Below are 12,986 nucleotides of genomic sequence, written 5' to 3'. Positions count from 1 at the left end.
CCATTTCTATCACCCAACAATTGAACTGAAGCTATCTTATTAACAACTCTCAAAGGATTTGGATTCCAAATTTTGAAATTAAAATGCCTCTGAATGAATGGTGCCCACCAGAGTCACAAAATGTACTAAGTGTAACTGGCCTGGCCTGACTCTACTTTTTCTTTGCCAATCCCAAATTAGACCTCACATTGGCCTCTGTGTACACAATCCACTTTTTGCAGACAAGGTTTTCTGTATCCCTGGCTGAACTTCAACTCTTCATATAGTCAAAGATGGCCTCCTGATCGTCCTGCCTCCACCTCCCAAGCGCTAAGATTACAGGCGTGTCCCACCCTGTCCAGCTACAATGATTTTTCATACTGACTGCTAATGTGACAGTTCTAAAACACAAGTTTTATCAAATTATACTCCCATGTTTCAGATTCTTTCACATGATACCTTCTTACCAATAAATTTGGCTCCCAACTTTTCTGAGGGGATACAAATCCCTTTATGCATTTAATGAAAGCCATGAACTATCTTGCTCATAAAATTATGTGCATAGTTATACACATGTAGCATTTTGATTCAATTTCAGGAGGTTCGTGGGTCTCATGAAGCCTACCAGGGAGCCATACACTCCACTCTCTTGCTTGATCTAAAAACATCTAGTTCTTTTGCATATGTTATTCCTTCTGCCTAGAATGTTCTTCGGTACTTCACCCATCTGGCTAATTCTGACTTATTCTTTAAGACCCAGAACTCAGGGTGAGTTCACCTGTGCCAGCCCCAGACAGGCCTGGAGCCTTTCCTTTCAACTCCTCTTCTCTACCCTCTGCCCCATTGTGTTCTTTTCTGTCACAGGCCTTCACAGTCTTCCCGCAGCTAACTGGGGATCCACAGAGGACAACAATAACCTTGCAGAGGCAGTATTCTGTGTCTACTGAAATAAGTACTCATAACAACGAGTCTACAGAGTACCCATTGTATTCCAGGTACTTAGTGATATGAATTCTGAACGAATTCATTTGAATGGAATCACCCACTCCTTAGCCAATAAAATCCATGATGCTGTTGGCAGTATTCTGTCCTTTTCAACAGAGAAAAAGGGGATTAAAAGACGTGTGAAGTAAGTTGTTCAAATGATTGAGTTTGGACAGAGCTTGCCATGGTTGTCATGGCAAACAGTGTTACACCATGCCTTACTGCTCTGGACTGTGAGGTTACAAGAGAGCATCAGCAAAAGAAAAGGATTGAGAACTAGGGCCACAGCTATAATTCCCATATATGTCATGCCAAGGCCAGGCACCTGGTGCTCTCCTTATTATGCTTCTCCACCATCCTCATGTACTATGTTTACCCCGCTCTTTCCCCAAATCCTGCCTGCTATGGTCAGGGCCAGTCTTTGATTCAGAACCATCTTCACACATGTATTGTGTTACACACTTTGTTAGTGGCAAAACAAAATCTGAGTACTCTTTCCTCTTCTATAGTTGACAGTCACCTGCAGTTTCACATGACCATCTCCAATCCCCAAAACAGCCTTGAGAGGTAGGCAGGCATTAGCCTCATGACTAGATTGAGGAAAGAGAGACCCAGAAGCTAAATTATTTGTCCAAAGTCACAGGAAGTGGAAACTCTTGAGCTTAAACTGACTCTATTTTTCCCCCAATGAAGTTACCATGTCTGGAACAGTGAAAAAGAAGACATGGTCATTCTTCATAAAGGAGGGGAATGAAAGAAAGTTATTTTTTTCAACTCATTAAAAATGTCACCTCCTATAGGAAGCCTTCCCTAGATGCCAGATGGAGTTACATGCCTCTATTCTGGCAGCCAGCTCAGCCTAATTCAGTCCCATTCCAAAGTACGCTATGCTTCTTTTCTCCCTGCTAGACTAGAACTCCTTGAAAGTAGGACCAGACACACTCCATTCCAAAAGAGCAGCACGTGCACTTAACTACTGACTCATCTCTCCAGTCCCAAGAATATATATATTTTATTTAAAGTGTAGATAAAAGTTATTTCCATCACTTTAACAAGTGTATAAACTATCTAAAGGTAAAGGTTATTCATAAATCCTGCCTGTATTTAAGAGAAGGATACATTATCTAACCTATTAATTAAGAGGTGGTCAAAGGGCTGGAAAGACGGTTCCATGGTTAAGAGCATTGCCTGATCTTCCAGAGGATCTGGGTTCCATTCCCAGAACCCATATTATCTATAACTCTAGTTCCAAGGCATCTGATATCCTCTTCTGGCCTCTATAGGTACCAGACATGTATGTGGTGCTCAGACATACATGCAATCAAAAAACCCATGCACATACCCGAATTAATAAAAAACAATTTAGAAAACTTGGTCAAGAGTGGTATTCGAGGCTGGAGAGACTGCTCATCTATAAGAGCATGCTCTTGCAGAGGACCTGAGTTAAACTCCTGGCACACACATCAGAAGACCATAACCTCCTAGATCTCCATCTAATGCCTCTGGCCTCTAAAGACACCTGCAAGCAGCCTGGTCTACCTAGTGAGTTCCAGGACTACATAGTGAGTTCCAGGACAGCCAGATCTATATAGTGAGACCTTGTCTCAAAAACAAACAACAACAACAAAGACACCTGCATTCACATGCGCCCCTGCATGACCATACACACACACACACACACACACACACACACACACACACACACACACAGTTAAAATTAAAATGAATATTTTTTTAAAGGAGTGATATTCTACAGGGGTATTTAATAAGGAGTTGCACAACAAACTTTATGTTTGCAATTTGGATTGGATATTTTAAAAAAGGTTTCTGCCTGGCTAAGCTGGGCTTTCTCTCAGTAAATCCCGAGAAAAATCTTGCTCTGAGGCGTGGTTCTCAGCTTGGAGGAATGTACACATTCAAGATTCTCATGCTTGTGATATCCAGCATCACAAGCCTGTGATGTTAGCACTCAGGAGGCTGAAGCAGGAGAATCAAGAGTTTCTGCCCAGTTGGTGCTAATAACAAGACCCCATCTCATAAATCCAAAAAGGAAAAGAGAAATTCTCCTGTCAACTGACAAAGTGGCCCTACAAAACAAATAAACAAAAACCTGTATTAATCTGTACTCCAATCAATGTACATATCTTTTTAATGTTTATACTTAAAAAATGATGCTTTGTTATGGTTTCAAAACCTACAGTTTATTAACGAGTAGTAAGGTAAGTGCCTATTCATAGTTATTACATAATTATCTATTTCATTGTTGAATCATCAAATGGTGTTATTTAAACATTTTATTTTACTTTGAGACAGGATCTCACTCTATAGTGTAGGTTGTCCTGGAACTCACAATGTAGCACAGGTGGGTCTCGAATTCATACAGTTCCTCTTGTCTCAGTTCAGGAAACTGAGACAAGAGGAACTGTATGATTACAGGTAACTGGATTACAGGTAAAATTCTACCAAGTTCAACCTAATTCTCCATTTTCAATGGGTTGTGTATCTTTTTCTTACTGACTTCTAGAACACAATCTAGATTTAGACAGAGATAGCAACATATTATGTATTAAACTTTCTACTGCCATTATTTATTATGTATTAACTTTGTGTACAATATCTTTCACCATACAGTTTTAAATGTTAATGAAGAAAAATATTACTCTATTTTATGGCTTCTGGGTTTTGTTGTTGTTTGAGAAGGGATCTGGGATCTCACTATGTTGCTCCTGCTAGCCTTGAACTCCTGACTTCAAGTAATCTTTCTGCTTCAGCTTCCTGAGTATCTGGGACTACTGGCATGACCATCACAACTGGCTTGGCTTCTAGATTTTGTTTTGGCTTTTTGTTTGTTTTTTTTTTCTAGACAGGATCTTACTATGTAACCCTGGCTGTCCCACATACTCACTCTGTAGACCAGGCTGCATTTGAACTCACAGAGATCTTCCTGCCTCTGTCTCCCAAGTGGTGGGATTAAGGCTATGAAACACTCACTGCACCCAGCTTTGTCTTATAGGTTTTAAAGTCTCACATTGCAAGGCCTTCTGTATCTTAATATTATAATTAAAATATTCCAGATTTTCTTCCGGTATCCTACAACCATATTTTCATATGGTCTGAAATGTCTTTTTTTTAAATCACAAACTAATTTCCCATTTCAACATGTGGATTTGCATCTAAACTCCCTACTTTGTTCTGTTTATATATTCCTCTATTTCTGTGAAGACACAATATTTGCAATTACTGAAGTCTTAATTTTTTTTAGATTTATTTATTTTATTATTTTATGTGTACTGCACATCACAGGTATGTTTGGTGCCTATGGAGGTCAGAGGAGGGTATTGGATCCTCTAGAACTGGAGTTATGGATGTTTGTGAGCCACCATGTGGGTGCTGGGAATTGAACACAGGCCCTCTGCAAGAGTAACCAATGCTCTTAACTACTGAGTCATCTTTCCAGTCCATTAATGCACTCTTATGGTAAAGTTTGGGTACATTTAATAGGTAAATCTCCTACATTATTTCTCCTTTGCAAAAATTTAATTAATGAATATTTACTCTTTCCAATGAACTTTAAAATGCAATTGCTCAGTACCAAAGAAAATACCACTGATATTTTTATGACAAATAAAAATTTTCATGATCAAATTTTGATCAAATTGGTGGAAAATATCATTGTTCATCATATTGAACCTTTCATCCTCAAACAGAAGATAATCTTTGATAGAGTCAATTCTTACAGCCTTCAATAAAAACTTATAGCCCTCTCCAAAAAATATTTCCTGTTTCATGTAAATTTCTAGGGAGTTTATAGACTGTTTTTACTACTGTGAAAAGTATTTTCTCTATTACATCTTTTAGTTAGATACTACTGGTATTCAGAGATGCTAATGTTTTGGGTACATATTTGTCCTGTATGTACCTATCACATTGGAATTCCTTAGTAGTTGAAAGAAGTTTTCATTTTATTCACTTGACTAATTAGACAATCATATCATCTTCAGATAATGCTAATTATGAGTCATTCTAATATTTACACTACTCATTTCTTTTTAAATTCCATTGTTTATCATTGGAATGAAATACACATGTGTATGAAATTGTCAAGTAACAAATTCAATACAAGAAATACCACTGTTTAAGATTCCCAAAAATTAATTAAGCAATAGTGATAGCAATCATTCTTACTTTGTTCTTGAATTTAATGGAAATGTATTAAGTGATTCATTTTTATATTTGATGATTGTCTCTGCATTCTTATAAAAACAAACCTTTACCAAGCTAAGGAAGTTTTCACTAATTCCTAGCTTAAGGTATTAGCTATCTTTTGCTGTGTAACAAATTATTCCACTGTAGCAAGAGAATGTAATGTAAATTTACCAGCATTAATAAATAACTAAATGATCTTTCCTATAAAAGAGAAACATTGCAATAAATTACAATAACAGAGTTCCTAATATTTATCATTATCATTTATTACTACTACTATTATTTTAATGTATATGGGTGTTTTGCTTGCATGTATTTCTGTGCACCAAGTGCATGCCTGGCGCCTAAAGAGGCCAGAAGAGGGCATTGCATCCCTTGGAAGTGGGTTTCAGAAATTTGTGAGTTGCCATGTGGATATGGGCAATCGAACCCAGGTCCTCTGGAGGAGCAGGTGGTGTTCTTAACCACTGAGTCATCTCTCCAGCCACTAGGGTTCCTAATGTTGAACAATCCTTGCACTCTTAGGAAGCCTTCATTTGTTAAGATAGTCTCTCTCGCCCTCTCTTTCTCTCTAAAGGTTTCATGTAGCCTAGACTGGGTTCAAACTTGCTATATAGCCAAATCTGACCTTGAGCCCTTCATCTTTTGGCCTCTACCTATGCCACCAAGGCATAATACTCTAATAGGTTCTTTTTTTTCATAATACTCTATTACAGTATTTGTTACATCAGGTATGGGGGTACAAGCCTGAAATCCCAGAACTCAGGAGGTAGAGGCAGTAGAAACCCGAGACTGAGGGCAGCCTGCATGACATAGTGATTTCTAGGACAACCTCTGAATAACTTAGTAAGATAAAGGAAAAACGGGCCAGAGACACAGCTCAGTCTAACATGCACAAATCCCCGCATCTAATTTCCAGTCCTGATGATAGATAAAGTTGCTCATTGACATATAATTGTGTGTGTGTGTGTGTGTGTGTGTGTGTGTGTGTGTGTGTGGCGGGGGGAGGGGTAGGGGGATAAAAACCCAGAGCTTTGTGTTCTGCCATTTAGCTTTATCTCCAGCCCTGTTCTGCTTTGTTTTTGAGAAAGGGTCTCTTTACATTGCCCAGGCTGACTTCAAACTCCTAGGCTAACGCGACATTCTTGCCTCAGCCTGTTGAGTATCAGGGACTGCGGGTGTGCCACTGAACAGCCTTACATCAGGAACTGGGAAGATGGCTATCTTTTCCTATTATTTGACCTTGCCAGACTTGATAGAACTTTCAGAACCTCCAGAAAAACAACTGGACATGGTATTATTTCTCAAGAGAAAAAAATGCCACTTTTTTCATTTCATTCCTCACTTTTCCATTCCATTCAGATTTGGGTTTTTCCCCCTTTTTAAGGTACTTTCAGTAACTTACATGTTTCTAGAAAATCACCCAATTAAATTACATTTTCATGTTTCTTGATATAAACACACACACACACACACACACACACACAGAGCATTTTCTTATAACTTTTCAAAAAAAACCCCTCAGAATTTATGGTAAATCCTTACTTTAAAAAAAACTTTTTTTTGCTTTTCCCCCAGTCATATCTGCCAGAGGATCAAAACTTTGGTTTTCTGTTTCATTGATTTCTGGCTTCATCTACAGTAATTAGTGGATTCTGTTTTCCTTTTGTTGTTCTTTTTCTAGCTTCTTAAGTGGAATAATTAGTTCATGTAATTTAACCTGCCTTGCTCTCTAATAAAAGCACCGGGAGAGCTGGGACTGTGGCTCAGTCATACAGTTGTCTGCCTAGCACTCGTGAAGCCCTAAGTTCAGTTTCCAGCACCACAATAAATAAAGAAATGCACTGGAAACTATAGGTATTCTTCTAGAGCCCTATGACACACCTCATAGGTTATGAAATGCAATAGTCTCCTAAATTAACTTATTAAAAATAGCCTATAAATTCCATTCTTACTTCCTTTTAAATGCAAGGTATTTTGTTTATTTGTTGAGGTGGGATCTCACTGTGTAGTCCCAGCTAGCCTTGAACTCATTGTGTAGACCAGACTGGCTTTGCACTCACAGAAATCTGCCTGCCTCTGCCTCCTGAGTGCTAGGACCAAGGTGTAAGACACCACATTGCTGGGCCTCCTTTTATTTTTTATGTGGCTGATAATACTTCCTTTTGTTGAATTCTAATCAGAAATATTAAAGAGGATTTTCAATTAACTTGGAAATAATGTTTTCTCCAAAAATGTAGGCAGATCCTTCCCTCTGCCTAAACATCCTTTCACAGTCTATTCAGACAGCGAACTCCTATTCATACTTCAGAACATCTTTCAAATGCCACATATTCCAAGACCAACCACTCCTAGCTATGGAGACAGGCCTCTAAGGATGGATTTCTTAAAAAATAAAATTAAAGTAAAAAGAATAAAGGACAAATAGATCCCAAAGGTCCTCTTTAGTTTCCAAACCTGATCTCCCAAGATCCTCAGACATTCAGACAACCACTCCACAGTCACTCGGGGGACTAAGGGACACAAGGCAGGGGTGGGGGGTGTCTGGCAATGGTGGTGCATATTAGTTTGGAAGGGAAAAGGATTCGGGGAGGGTTAGGTCTAGCTCTTACCTGCTCTCTGCCAGCCTGCCTGAGGGGGTAAGCTTCATGGAGTCAAGGACCTGAGTAGGACAGCAATACTGGTGTAGAGTATGAGACGCTGTGGACCTGAGAGACAGCAAGAGACAGGGAAAGAGAGACAGAGAAAGAGACAGGGAAGGAAGGGGGAGGCAGGGAGGGCAAGGGGGACAAGGGGGTCAGAGTAGGTGGGGGATGGAGAAAGGGAAGGTGCAGAGGAAATGAAAGGGAGGAGGGGTGGGAGGGAAGGAGGAAGGAAGGAAGATATGGTGGGAAAGGAGGGTGAGAGGGAAGAAGAGTAAAGGGAGGAGGGAAGAGGAAAGAAAGGGAAGGAGAAAAGGAGGGAAGGAGGCATGGAAGGAAAGGGGAGGGAGGGAGGAGGAAAGAAGAGAGGGAAGGAAGAAGGGGGGAAGGGAGGACAGAAGGAAGGAAGGGAGGAAGGAAGGAAGGAAGGAAGGAAGGAAGGAAGGAAGGAAGGAAGGAAGGAAGGAAGGAAAAAGAAAAAAACCACAAAGTCAAGAAAGAGAGGACAGCACTCAACCACAAACAGAACACAATGACAACAGGGGGCAGTAGAGACAAGAGCCAGGCTTGGGCCTCCTGTGTTCCAGGTGACTCCGTGGGGACCTGGGTTACTGAGAGACGCTGGGACACCACAGCAGGGAAGGGAGAAAGGAGCCCTCCTCACAGCAGACACCACAGGGGAAGGTAGGAAGGAAAGCAGAGGGAGATGAAAGAGAAGAGAAAGCTGTGTGGGCAATGCAAGGGCTCCCCTTCGAGAAAACCCTTCATAGGAGGGCAGGGGAGGGCAGGGGAGGGCAGGGGAGGGGAGGCAAGGGCGGAGCACTGAAGGAGCAGAGGAAAAGACAGAGAGAAACCGAAAGAGACAGAAAAGGAGAAAGAGGAAGGGCTAGACAAAAGACACAGAGAGAAGACAGGGAGAGCCAGAGAATGCCAGAGCAGAGGGGCCGAGGGCAGAGAAGGCTGACAGAATCTCAGTGGTCTTGGCGACAGGATGGGACTCAGAGCTTGGGGCGGAAGGGCAGGCAAGGTAGAGGACAGGGTGGTTCCAAGGAGGAGTTTTTTTTTTTTTGCTTCCAAGGCTGTTACTGTCCCCCACACATCCCAAGGCTGGGCCCACACTCCACCCCTCTGCTGCACCCCACCCCCACCTCCACCCCTCTGGCACCTGCTTGATGTGATTAAAGTCCAAAGAATGGCAAGAGGGAAGAGGAGCGACAGTAAGTAGGGGGGCTAAGGGCCTTGTCCCTGCCCTGCCCAACACAGTATGGTTGCTGGGGGGTCATATCAAGTGGCCACAGCCAGGACAAGCTGAAAGTGGAGCCTGCCCCTCCAGATCAGCCAGCCCCTGTCTCCGCAAGTCCCGAAAGGTAGATGGTCAGTACTAGCCACTCAAGAGCCCAAGTAAAAGTCAGAAATGGGGCTGCAGTCCAGCCCAGCTGCCCAGTCTCTAATGTAGTACAAGCCCAAATGTTGACAGAGAATCTTTGAATGTGAGAGTTCTTCTCTGCAGCTCTAAATGGCTATCATCATCTTCAGGGTGGCTGTTTCTCAGGTACCCCCTATGTGCCAGTCACTGGCTCGTCATCTCACTGCATGTGAGCCTCAGACACCCTCAGGCGGCTGGAATGTTGGCATCAGAATGTCAGTGGCTGGAGCATGCAGGCTGCCGGGTGTGCTAGGCTAACGCCAGGGCAGTCCCAGAGGTCACCTCTCACAGGCCATGGGCTGTACTGCTTGGGGCTCTAAGATCCTGACCAAGCTGGCTTTCAGATGCCCACAGACTCACTCACTCAAGTCGGCTCCCTCTCCTAAGCCAAAGGCCTTCAAGAGTACAAAAAGGGAGCCAGAAACCAGGAAGCCAGAAGGCAGCTGAATCATCAGGCCAGGCTGTGGGTCTAGGTCTGAGCAGGAAGGAAGGGAGATCAGGCTAAGTGGCCCAGGTTCCTACCTGCTGCTCCTCCAGGGGGGTTCCATGAGTCTGGACCTGTCCCAGGGGCAGCCCCCCTCCCTACTCCCTGCCAGTGCCACCCCGTCACTATTCCCACCTCCTCTTCCTCAGTCCTTCCCCAGAAGGAGGAGCCAAGGAGGAGGGGCCAGGCCCGCTGGGCTGCAGGCCAGGCTGCAAATGGAAACTTTGCTCCTTCCTTGCTCTCCAAGGGTTGGGAATTCCTCACAAAAGGAAGCAGTTTAGAGAGCTCTCGAATTCCTCACGGCCAAACTTGGGGCTGGGCCCCCTATGTGCATCTCCTCTGCTATCCCCACAAGCAACTTGTCTCAGTCTGAAAGGGTTCTGTCACAAGGCCTATTTCAATACCTTCTGTAGAAAATTGAGATACAAAGCTTGGTAGTAGTGGCAGAACCCCAAGATTAGGGCTTAATGTGGCTATTCCAAAACCGGGAATCTGTAACATCAGTTCTATTACTACTTTGTACATCTTCTAGCAGAGGCTTGTCACTAACATCTTCCACTCAGCACATTTACAGATGAACGTAGACTGTCCTAGACAGTCATATCAAGTAAGATTCAAATCACCCAGTTTCAGATATGACAATGTGTCCCTGAATAATATTCTTTAGGACTATAGTAAGCTCTCAAAGAGAGAGAGAGAGAGAGAGAGAGAGAGAGAGAGAGAGAGAGAGAGAGAGAGAGAGAGAGAAGCACAGGCCATTTATAATAATCCAGAGGTTGTGCGTACACTGGCCAGGTATAAACCAGAGGTCATGCTGGGCAGTGGTGGCGCACGCCTTTAATCCCAGCACTCAGGAGGCAGAGGCAGGTGGATCTCTGTGAGTTCGAGGCCAGTCTGGTCTACAGAGCGAGTTCCAGGACAGCCAGGGATACACAGAGAAACCCTGTCTTGAAAAACCAAAAAGTAAGCAAATAAATAAATAAATAAATAAATAAATAAATAAATAAATAAATAAATAAATAAGCCAGAGGTTTGCATACACATGCCATTTATAATCCAGAGGTTGCTCCTCCAGGAAGACTGTGCAGCCTGATTCTACAGGTCCAACAACTGAAACCTGGTGAGGAGCACAATCTCAGCAAAGTTAATAAACAGGGTACAAGTGGGTGTCTGGCACCTGCCTACCCACCATGGCACTCCACTCTCTACCTGGGTAGCACCAGAGAAAAACAGGTTTTGGGGAGTCTGAAAGATGGGCCTGTTCCTGAAAAAGGATAACACGTCCAGCTCAGAGCATCCTAGCCTCTCATGGCCCCAGAGGCCAGGCTCCTAGCTGTTCTGAGCAGAAGGCTCCTGGGGAGGGCCAGGGTGGTCAGTGATCTAGAAGAAATAGGAGCTGACAGGCTACAGGCCAACCTTCCTGCCTCCCTACCAGGACAACTGGCTCATCTGAAGAAAGCCAAGGCTGCTAGGACGAGAGAGGCCCTCTGAACCACTACAAACCTGGCATCTGTGGGACTTCTGAAGCCTCCTCTCTCTCTGCCCCTCTCCTATTACTGGGTACTCAAGCCCTTACCTCAACCTCTGCTTTGTTCGCTTCTCTTGGACAACCCTCCCAGCTCCTGCAGGTGCTTCACCTCTGGCCCAGACCTTCCTCTAGGCCTGACAGGGGTCGAGGACAGAAACTATAGTCCTGACTGTCAGGCTGATGATGGAGGACCTCAGGCAAGTCTCTTCTATTCTCTGGGGAGTCCAAGAGCCTACACTGCAGATCCTTGTAGAATTCAATGTAACCATTTATCTGGGCATATCCCATGAGCCTCAGTTTGGTTCTCTATAGAAGAGCGATGACAGTTCCCTACTCCATAGGTTTGGGTTGGTTTGTTTGAAACACAGTCTTGCTATATAGGCCAGGTTTGCCTCAAATTCGTAATTCTTCTGCTTCAGTCTCTCAAGTACTGGGATTACAGGTCGGGCTACACTGCCATGCTCCGCTTACCTCATAGGGTTTTTTGTTCATTTGTCAGTTTTGAAATGGGGTCTTGCTACATAGCCTTTGGCTGGCCTGCTACTCATTATGTAGCCCAGACTGACCTCAGACTCACAGCAACCCTCCTGTTTCAGCTTGCTGAGTACTGGAATTATAGGCATGTGCTACTACCCCTGGCTTACCTCACAGTTTCTTGTCAAGATTCCATAGGCTGAAGTAAGCATATGATGACAGAAGGATCTCTGTTTGAGTAAGAGAGTCTGATTCCGGGTGTGATGGCGCACGCCTTTAATCCTAGCACCCAGGAGGCAGAGGCAGGCAGATCTCTGTTTTTGAGGCCAGCCTGGTCTACAAAGTGAACTCTAGAACAGGCAGGGCTACACAAAGAAACCCTGTCTCAAAAAACTAAGAGTCTGACCCTTCTCCCAGTAGATGTGGGGGGACTTGCAAGAAGCCCTTTGCTTCAGAGACGAGGAAGAAGTCTAGGAAAATACCTGTTAATGAACTGGGGCCTTTGTGTAATTCAGACCTAGCTAAGCATGTTACATAAATTTATATGATGACTCACCAGGGGCTGAATGAATTCAGAGTGAGGAGCTTAATCCGGCCACAGGGCACTAGTGAGCCCTTCATTCGACAGATACTGTGGACTAGGCACGGTGCTGGGTTCTAAAGGTACAGTATGACCTGTCTTCGGGAAGCTTATGTCTAACTGAGGAGACAGACACTCAGTTCGTGTGGAGACAGGAAGCAGGAAGAAGAATATGTGCAGAAGAAAGGACCTAAGATGCTGCTTCCAGGAACTTCCAAAAGACCAATGTGGCTGAGTGAAAACTTCATTGAGAGACGCACATGGGGCCGGAGATGCAGGAAGGGTTCAATCTTACAAATCCCTGGCGGCCATGATAGGGGTTTCTTACTTACACTAGGGTTATTTTGGAAGTCTGTGGTTCTTGGATAAACACGGAGGGAGTATCTCTAAAGCCCCTGGAGTTGGATGAGAAGTATTCTCCGGCAAATATTACTTCCTAGCTTTCATCAGCTACTCAGATGGGCATGTGACTCCAAAGGGTAAAGAAGCTTTCAACGTGATCCCATGCTTTAAACACCTAGTAAATGAGCTAGTAGCGGGTCCCGTAGATCCTTCAGTGACCTAGCCCCTATCTCCAACCCTCAGCTAATCTGGCTCTTCCTCCATTTGGGGGGGGGGGTTTGCCTTGTAGCTCAGGCTGGCCTTAAACTCAAGCTTCTGCTGCCTGTCCCTTCTCAGTACTG

General features: G+C 43.7%; 1 pseudogene; it reads right to left on the bottom strand.

Moving 5' to 3' along the window:
• LOC114702888 overlaps positions 1-10,603 on the bottom strand; it is a 47,616-nt pseudogene extending 37,013 nt beyond the window's left edge.
• Positions 10,604-12,986: the final 2,383 nt, after the last annotated feature.

Source organism: Peromyscus leucopus, chromosome X (assembly GCF_004664715.2).
Source record: "Peromyscus leucopus breed LL Stock chromosome X, UCI_PerLeu_2.1, whole genome shotgun sequence".
In the NCBI taxonomy this organism is placed as follows: Eukaryota; Metazoa; Chordata; class Mammalia; order Rodentia; family Cricetidae; genus Peromyscus; species Peromyscus leucopus.
This window is presented reverse-complemented; position numbering and strand designations above follow the sequence as displayed.